A 10,465-nucleotide genomic window follows, 5' to 3' on the forward strand; every position below is an offset into this window, starting at 1 on the left:
TGGATCATGTACAACCGTGTTTATTTCCCAGAAGAAAGCACTCAGCAAGGGAATGGCATCAACAATGTCTGTTTCAAAACCCATTCTTTCTTTTCTGTATTCACTGAAAGGACTATTTTTATTCAGCACTCTGATGGAGGGTGGGGGGGGGAGGGATTGTGCCATAGCTATACCAGCTTTGTTGAACTGAAGGCATGTATTTTAAGCACAACTTCATTTTTCTCCTGCCTTGGCAGGTAAATCAACCCGTATCCTGCCGATCTGAACGTAACTCAGTGGCTTCGTCATGTGCAGCGTGGATGGCAACACACAGGTGCACCACCAGACGGATGAGGACTGTGTTTTAAAAAACAGGAAGGTCAACTGGGGTCGTGGGAATTTCCTTTAAACCTATATAAGACACCAGCCATATGCAGTCTTCTGTGACAGTTTTATGCTATATCAGATTTTTTTTCCCCCATGTCTAAAAAAGCCCACGGAGAACAGGAAACATCATGTTCTTTTTGTGCTGAGTGTGATGGTACACAGCAATTTGCTGAATTAAGGCTGATTTGTCAGTTGTGTCTAATTTGGACAGCTATTCCCTTGTTCTAAATCTGGGGTTGGCAGTTCCTGCAAACTCTAAGTATCCTCAGCTCCCCTTTGCATTCTTAGAGCTATCAAGAGTGGGATTCACCAGACCTTAAGGCATCTGTCAACATACATTTACAACTGAGCCTGAGCTAAGCTAAGCTAGGTCTCCTCCATAGGCTTTGAAGAGAAATCAATAGTTTTAGGGAATGAGTCATCTAATCAGTTTTGGATACATGAAAGGAAAACACTTCTTTGACTTTAAAGAGAAGTTAGGGTTACTGACTCAGGGATACCTATTCAGAGTAGCTCTTTCCTAGCATCATTTATGAACTACCCCTATCAGTTTCTCGTGTCCCAGCACGAGTTGAGATCGATTCCCTGGAAGATGGAGATTACATAGACACATGAAGAATGACGTAGATTCAAAGATGCAAAGCATCCAATTTACATAACCAATGGCAAGCAAGGCTATATTCAGACAAGGTAACTGAAAACAGGCTAAAAAAGAAAGTCAGAAAAGTCCTTTATGTTACTGTCTACTATTTCTTCCTCTCCTATTTTCAAGATCACTCAACAGGTCTTTCAGGCCCTGCTTTTCTACCTACTGAGAAAGCTGAAGGCTACACAAGGTTCAAATGGGCATTTGCCAAATGAGCCTCAGCCTCAGCAAGAAATGGCAGTCAGAAAATGGCACTGGGCTTGTGCAGCACAGAAATGTTCAGGTGACACCAGGATCGAAGGGAACACAGGGAAAGTGGTGGTGCCTCTCCCACCACCGCTAATAGCAAAGCAAAATTATATCATATCCCTTGTCTGGATATGGTATCGCTAAGCTGCATTTATCAACTATGCTCCTGCATGAAAGGGAGCTTCCAAGCTAAGAGTTTCCCTAGGCTTTTGTCAGTAGTTATCTCACTTTTTACTGTATCCTTTTTAATAAGGGGAATCTCGGAAAAAAATATGTATAACAGTGTGGAAGAAGTACTCAAAGGCAATAAAAGGTTTACTCTGTGATCACAGCCATGTTTGTGGAACTGATGAAATGAATGTTGATTCTTTACATAAATACCCAGTGATGTAACCACCCCACTAGGTCAAGTGCCATTCAGAATCAGTGCCAAAGGCAAACAGGCAAAACACACCATAAACACGTTTCACAGGAAGAAAAAGAGAAAGAAGAATTAGGTCTTGAAAACAGTAACCAAACAAACAGCCCAGCTGCTGTGTGATGGAGGCTGACCTCACAAGATACTCGCTTCTAAAGCCAAGGGGAGATCTGACAGGTAATGAGAAAAACGAGGACGATTAGGCGATAAAAAAGTTACTGCACATTTGATATTTCATTTAAAATATCTTCCAGCTATGACCTCTTTCCCCTTTCAATGAAGAAACCCAAGGATACATTCATAGAAGACTGGCCCCAACGAGCCAGCTGCTGTGCAAAAAAAACGTGCTTTCCTCTAACCAAAGATATGGATGCATTTCCCACCTGCATTTGAATTAATTTCCCTAGGCATTTGCAGATGAAACACCAGGAACAGCAAGTATTTTTTGCTGGTTTTGTTTCCTAAGGTCATTCTTTAAAAGCCATCTTTCTTTTCCTCCACATTTATCATTGTTTGCCTGCGGGGAATCCGAAAGCGAGGCGTGTGCATCCGTATATACTGTGGCGAGCCCCTTTGCTGTAGGGAGTGGGCAATAAGGAAAATAAAAGAAATAAAGAAAAATAACCTGAAAAGCATCCAACTTATCTAGGCAGCAAGGACTTTCAGGCAGGGACAAACGCACTTCTCCTTGTTTGCAGAAATCAGTACCTGAAGAAGGGCTGCCAGGGTATCGTGGCTTTATTCCAGACTGATTTACACCGTAAAATGAGAGTGGATTCTGGTGCCCAAAAAACGCTGAAGAAAAGTGAAGCAAGCCTGAGGCTCATGTAATGTGCCGAACTGATAGAGCACTGCACTTCAGAGGCAGCGTACCAAAGCTTACCAATAACAACCAGCCATCAGCAGGGAATATTCATCAACTTAAAGCTTTTAAGGCCTGGAACTGGATGGCTCACTGGTGTATGCTGCCACCGCTTCATTTAGATCAGGGAAATTGCACTGACTTGCACCACCTTGCAGGTCTAGCCTCTTCCCAGTTTACTGCTGGTGTTTAAATCAAGGTAGTGAAATCGGCCAAGTTACTAAGGGCAAGCAGGTTCCATGTTTGTCACAGTTTTCTGGATATGGTTTTCAACAGCTTTTTCAAACCTCCTGGCAGTTTGGGCAGCACAAATTAGTGTGCCGTGCCCCTCAGAACAAGCTTGCTCTGGACATCACAGTGATTTCCATTCCCTGTTAGTGCTAAGCTCCGGATGTAGAGACATGGCCCTTCATCCTATCCCAGAGGAGACAAACACACTCAGGTACCAGCAGCCTCTGAACTGGTGCCTGCCGTGGTCTTTGGATGCAGATCACTTACAGCACACAACTACGCTGAATCCTGCCATTCCAGCTCAAAGTGTGCCCTTCCATATGCCACAGTGACAGGACAGAATGCAATGAGAAAGGTAGGCACCCCTCAGACAAGCATCTTTGCTGTCTCTGTTTAACTCTGTCCACAGCCTTCCCAAATACAAAAGGTACCTGGAAATTAACAACAGCAAAAGTCCTGGTCGTTGAAAGCCAGGATAAAGCAGATATTACTGCCACAGGATTACTTAAGGAACAAATTCCCACCGCACCCTGGATTCTTCCCAAACTGTAGCTTGCAAGCTGCTGGAAGCCAGTGAAGCCCTTGAAGGAGGCCCAGAAATAGGTTTCCAAGTTGTGCCTATTGTTGAGAGAATCAGACCAGTGACGATGGGTCTGCAGGTAACTCCATCAGGGTTGTATCAGGACTCAGTAGAGGCCCCAGGGGGCAGCGAGGAATATCTGGGGTCTCGTGAGAACATGGAGCCAGGGATGTCCCATTGCCAAGACTGTCACCTTCAGGACAAGACTTGTTTGTGTGACCATATGTAAAAGTACAGCTTTCAAATAACTTTGTAGCATGGTGCTCAGGTTGCCATTTCACCCGTGTGGTGGCTCTGCATGAACAAGGTTTGGAAGCCCCTACCCTGGAATTACTTCCACTAGGATAATGTGTTAGAGTTGAGAGTCACACAGGTCCTGCTTTTATATCAGCAGCCTGGCTATTTTCATCATAAATGAAAAGCTCAGGCAAGCAAAGGCAGCCCAGTGACAGTCACACCAATGCTGACTCAAGAGCAACCTTGGGATTCCTGTTTCTGAGTCAGAGGTGACTGGACACATTGCACCAGGAATGGGCTTCTTATCTGAGGATGAGCTACCACCCCATTGCAGCAGCCCAGCAACTCATCTGAAGAGTACCTGTACTACTATTTGTCTAGCAAGGAATTCTGAGAGTGAGGGGAGAGTGGCCTTGTTCCAAAGGAGTGAAGTAATGGTGTGATAGTAAGAATTTACCTCTGCAAAGTGCCTTTTATTGTGAAGAATCATTTAACAGATTATATATTTGTAGGGATCAATGGGTCCCCTCTGCAGGGGACATGCCAACCATTCTGCATCAGCAATGCTGCGCAAATGCATTTTAGAGGAGAAGTGAAGAACAGCTTCTCCAAATGAGCACACAGAAAGAGGATATTGTGCAGGGAAAAACACCCAAGACATATTTATAAATATTTGTCTATTCAAACAAACAGGAGGCTCTCTTATCTTCCGCTTTCCTAACGTGAGGGCAATGCCAGGGCAAGGCTTTCTGTGACCTTTAGAAACACCCAGGCCAAGAGAAAAACCCAAGGCACAAAAGGAAACAATAAATACATGTGCATTAGGGAGGTGGAAGCCTATCAGGCTATCCACACCATTACATTCAGTCTGACCTCCTCAGAGACCCTCTTCTCTGCCCCTGCAGAGCCCACCGCAGAGCCTTGCCTTGACCTCCCAAAACAAGAAGGCATCGCAGCTTCCTCCCTTCTCAGAGGACCTAGTGAGATTAGATCAGCAAACACAGGGGGAAACCAGCGTGTGAAAATGTGCCCTCTGCTTATGCAAGAGTGGCCACCACGCCTGCCTCGCACGCTTCCCCCGCTGCTCAGCCAATACTGGGTTTCACAGAACCATGACGAGGCGTTATCTTCAGCTCACTGAGATGGGGCAACTCCTCTGAACTCAGTGAGCTTGTCCCAGCTTAGGTCAGCTGTGGATGTCACCTCTCAGCTCTCACCCAAGGGATGAGCCCAGGAGGGCAAAGAGCCTCCTCACCTCAACCAGTCCCTGCCATACAGTCTATCCCCTGCCCAGCACAGCAAGCCGTGTTTATCAGCTGGGGTTGCTCCACTGGGGACCAGGGTTCTCTTGTACCCTCCCAAAAGGTGCTCAGGCTCCTACACCCTTGCTGAACCCCTTTACAGCTGCTGTGAAAAGGGGGAGCGCACCTTTCTTTCCACCAACCGAAATACCCTACTCCCTCCTCTGCTCTGCCATTCATTAGTGATCACTTGGCTGCAGGGTGATCAAGAGAGAGGGCAGATCCAGCCCAGAATAAATAAAACACAATAAAAAAAACCCCCAAAACAGAAATGTCATCAAGTCTCAGTTCCCTGACCCAGCTCACAGCGCCGGCTACTTACACTGACAGCGCAGCCTCTGGCACCTGCCCAGCCCACACCCTCTGCTTTGCGGCAGATGAGCAAAGCCACAACCCTTGGCCCAAGTCTTACTCACACCTGAGGCACCTGTGAGGATATCGTAAGTGGGTGCAAGTTGCCACTGGATATTGCTAGAGCGCCACAAAGGAGAGTTATTTCCTATCTTCACAGCAAACTGCTATTGTTTTTCTTCTTTTCACAATGATCCTACAGGAAAGCACAGTAACGTTCAAATAACTGTGCTCATTATCTCCGTGCAAGATGTTACGTGAACACTTCACACTGCTGGTAGTGTTTTGAACCACAGTAGGGCCAGGGAAGAAATCCCATACAGTTTAAGAGAAAGTTGTCCTATTCCCACCCATTACAAGAAGGGTTTAGAGTAAGAATTACTGCAGTTAATGTATATGAGCAGCTCAGAACAAAGGAAAAAAAAGCTAGTGGGTTTTTCAAGACAATGCCAGCCAAGCAAACAATAGACAAACCCAGTGCGGGAATTCAGACAACCAACAGTGACCTAATTGTTCTCCCATCAAAGTCACTGGGGGTTTTGCTATTGATTCCCAATTTAGCTACTGTATGCATAAGCTGGAATTTAACAGCAGTGAAAGGACTTCTTCTCCACCTTCAGTTTTACACACTGCCTCTTCCTGTTCATAACTGTGGAGCCCTTTTTTTTCCAGGTCAGCTCCAGAACTTACTTACATAGAAAAGGCATAAATATTGAACCCTATTGAATTTTCTCTTGGTGCAGTTTGGAAGCTGCAAGCGAGGCAGCAAAACCAGTATCCTAGATTCAGAAAAAAATCAGCAAACCTTACAGAGTTGCCCTGCAGCAAACCACATCTACTGTCTAATACATGGTTTTTTTTCAGAGTGTTGCAAGAAATTTTAATCTGGGAAGACACAAGGTGGATTCAAGGAGTGTCCGACTTGTTGGGCAGAAAGAGTAGGTAAGAGCCTAGACTGCGATGCTATTGCTGTTCAGCAACCACTGAGATCAAACTCCTATCAGATTACCAGCACAATTTAATTAAGTGCTCAGATACACACACACTCACATTTATGGTTATGGGGCATCACAGCCCCAAACCTTCCCCATTAGACACTCCTGTTGCACTAATTGCTAAACGCTGTTGGCAGTGGTATTTTTTAATTTGTTCCTTGCCATTAGGAACACCGTGCTAGACGGCACATGAACCAATCCCCCCACTACAACTTAGGGTGAAGACAAGACACCTTTAGAAGGACAAGGTGAGCAAATGAACGGCACGTGGGTATTGCGTTTTGCTGCCACAGTACAGCTCACCGCCCACCCAGCAGGTATTTTTCATAGGGTAGTTATTTAGATTATGTCAACAAGCGCATGTTTATGTGTAAATGTTAATCATGCCAATGTAAAGGAGACCAAGTTTACCTTAACGACTCTCTCTGCACTCTGCTTTGATTTTGTTTTCATTTGATTCATTGAGCTGGCCTCACCGTGAGTCGCAGGGTGGCTGAGGCTGAGAAGCGCGCGTGATGGATCTCTCAGGCTGAACTACCCGGCAGCCTTTGTAGCGAAGGTCACGTCTTAAACTGTTCCCTTGCTCGTAATCATGTCAGAGTCAATAAACATTTATTTATATCTGAATACCAAATGTAGCAGTGCTGGTGGTTAAGATTAAGGAGGAAGGCACGTGGGTCAGGCAAAGAGACCGCTCTATTGGTTTCCTCTGTCACAACATCTCTGATCGATAACGACTGGCATCTCTCACCACCTGTCCCACCACGTGAGAATGTCCCACCTACCTCTAGAGAACAGCCTGCCTGGAGCTTCCCATTAAAAATATGATTACTCTCTGGGTGTTTTTACAGAACCTTGAAATGTGATCTGTCCCGGGCTTTCTTCAAGGTGAGACCTGATCTTTTCAGGCAGGAATTTGCAAAGCTAACAAAAAACAATTCAGACGTGTTCACGAGGCTGTTTCCAATGTCACCAGGACAGATCATAAATTTTGCCGCTTCTGCCAAAACCAGGAGATAAGCTCTAGGCTAAATTGCAAACTCAGCTTACTCAGCTCAAGGCTGAGCCCGAATGCTTCTGACACCCCCGCACATATGTTGAAGTACTTGTAGTTAGCCTCTGGCTTTCGAAATTGGCATTTAAGTAGATAGAGTTTGTGCTCCTCTGGGTCTCAAATAAATCTTACCGAGTGGAAAATAAAGTATGTAAATTATTAGTCCCAAGATTTGGGTAATTAGAGGGTTAGTCAATTTATATCAGCAATTGCAACAACAAATGGAGTGCTGCATCTTGCTGGACTGATTGGCACTTAATGACAGTAAAATACAAGGTATGCTGCCGACAAGCCAGCCTCCCCAGTGACAGATGGATGTGGTGAACCACCTTCTGTGATTGCCAATGCTGGGTGCAGGTTGCTTAAAATCTCACCTTTGTGGGAAACTGGTGAAGATGAGGCACTCATGACTGAAGGAAATTTTGTCCAGACCAAGGGTTGTTTTTAAGTAGTTTCATTGGAGGGATGGGTTCACTGTGGCAAAACAATTACCACTTAGGAAACATTTTCAGTACATTTCAGTAAATTTGGAATACCTTTCTGTGTGCCTTACCTTTGAGCAACTGATGATCTAGACAAGCTTAGAAGATAAAAAAATAGAGAAGAAAGAATAAGATGAGTTTAAAATCCCCAAATGATGCAGCATCTGTGTGAGTGCTGGGCTCACTGAACCTAAAGCAGACACTGTGGTGGTTTAGCTGAATTCTTCCTTGTCATGGACTTTACAGAGATATTAAAGGAAAAACTGTAAAACTATTCTCCCATTTTGTAACATCATACAGGATCCTTTCTGTGCTTGTAGAAATACAGAGCAGAAATGCAGAGCAGCAGCAATCCAGCCTGGTGGCAGTGATGGATGTTCACCCAGCCTCCAAACATAGCTCACTTTGACCACACTCATTTCTGCTATTAATTGCTATTTACTCACAGTAGAGCCCATTCACCTTACAGCTTGGGAAGCCCTGGGAACATGGACCAGTGCTCACTCTCCCATGTTGGCCAAAACACCAATGACAGCTGAAGGTACATACATCTCAGCCTGCCTTGAAAATACCTTCTGAGGATTTGCACCCACCTCCCCCTATCACTGGTGATTTTTTTATTTATTACTCTCTTCTAGAAGTTTTACCCATCAGCACCAGGCAGTTTGGTTGAGCAGTTCTACCTCATGAAGTAGATAATTTGAACGCTGTGAAAATTTGTCATTTTCTGCCACGTTAGTTGCATTAAGGAGGAGAAAAAGAAAGGAGGAGAGAAAAAGAGAGAAATTAGAACTCCCTAATTGATTAACAAACCGAAAGGATCAAGAACACTTCGGATTATTTATTCACAGTTAACAATTTATCCAGCCCTAATTACAGCCGCTAGAACATTTTCTTAGCTGCAACATTAATTATACTTCTTTCATGACTGCTATTTATATGAGCAGAAGATGAAATATGCAATTAGGTGATCAGATGCTACAGTGGTATTGCTGATAATTTTTTTTTGTTCACAATAGGTATCATTATCCTCTTAAAGCAGCGCAAAAGGTTGGGCGTAATCGCTGCCCGTCATTTACCACAGAGGACAGAGAGCTCCAGGGGAGCCCTTGCAGAACCAGCGAGCGGGGTCCATGGCATTCCCTGTCCCACAAGCAAGCCCAGATTTCCCCAAACAAAAGCACATGTGTGCAGAAAGGTTTCTCCATTTGCAAAGGGAGTATCAATTACAAACACATAAAGCAACAGAGAAGCTAAGGGAGAAGGCTGCCAAGAAACACCAGATCAGAGTCAGGACAACACTGGGTGCACAGTCCTGAGAAAAATGAAAACAAAGAGACTTCTGCACCCCCGTGCTGAGCAGAAAGGGGCTCAACGCTGCAGGCAAGGACACCGACCGGCTGGAATCCCTCTGCCATCAGAAAAACAAGACTCTGGCTCAACAAAGAAGAAGAAATTCAAAGAAACCCTTGATTCCATCACCATTTTCTCCAGCTATGGAAACAATCTATCATGACACTTTAAATTTAGCTGAACGCTTGCGTCAAGGAGGATAAAAACAGGAAGAGCACTAATATCTTGGTCTTTTATACTGCTCCTTGTATACTGATACTGCTTTTCATAGGAGGTAACATGTTATTTCCATTTTGTAGGTAGTAAAGCACAAAAGAAAATAAAAATATGCTAAAGCATTACCTTACAACACAACGTAAGAAGTACTATTTCCATTACAGAAGCTCCCATAAAATCTATTAAATCAATAAGTTTTTCAAATTACTTTTTATCTCCCATTAAAAAGAAAAAAAAAAAAGAGGCAGATACAGCATATTTAATTCCATAGAATCTTGGAGTAAATTGTCCATGTGAAAAGATCCATACTCAAATCCAACAGAACATATACTGGCATTATTTCTGTGTACTGTACATTTTATATGCTTTGTTCCCATGAAGATCTTCCTCAGAAAAGAACAGAGGAGACCTATCCCAGAGCTTCAGTTTTCTTACTTGCAAGTTTGAGCAGGTTTGCAAACTATTTTTTACCCCGTTCTTTCAGCAAAAGTCTATTTTGGTCGGGTTTGTGGGCCTGGTTTCTAAGGTTAGTTGACTGTTTGCTCTTTCTGTGTGGAAAATGAGAGCAGTGGCGCAGATTCAGGGTTTTTTCTTTTAGAAAGAGAAGTATAAATATAAAAGGATTATCACATTTACTTTTTAAGGACCTATCAACCTGCAGGATTTATTTTTAAGAGTCCTGTTAATTGTCATGGCTATAGGAAACAGTAAACCTGAAGAAACAGAAAGGAAGTTGGCTTGCTTGCGTAGTGCTCAAACATAAAGAAAAAGCCAGACATTTTTTTTTTTGGTTATTATGAGCGTGCACAATTGTGAAGGCCTGAAAAGACAACATACCTTTGCAGAAAGTCAGAGTGCTGTGTGATTTACTGTTTCAGAAGGGCAGCCTCAGGGCTGAATCTCAACACCCAACCCTTAGCCATTTGTGAGAAACAGTCTTTCATGTCATAAGCAGGAGCAGCCCAGTTGCTGGCAGAAGCACCCTGAGCCTCTTGCTCGCAGGCAGGGAGCAATTATTATGCTAGAGTTGGTTACATAATTCCGTGGCTGTGACGAGGTGGCCGAGTGGTTAAGGCGATGGACTGCTAATCCATTGTGCTCTGCACGCGTGGGTTCGAATCCCA

The sequence above is a fragment of the Gallinula chloropus genome (assembly GCF_964237585.1).
Source record: "Gallinula chloropus genome assembly, chromosome: 3".
NCBI lineage: Eukaryota > Metazoa > Chordata > Aves > Gruiformes > Rallidae > Gallinula > Gallinula chloropus.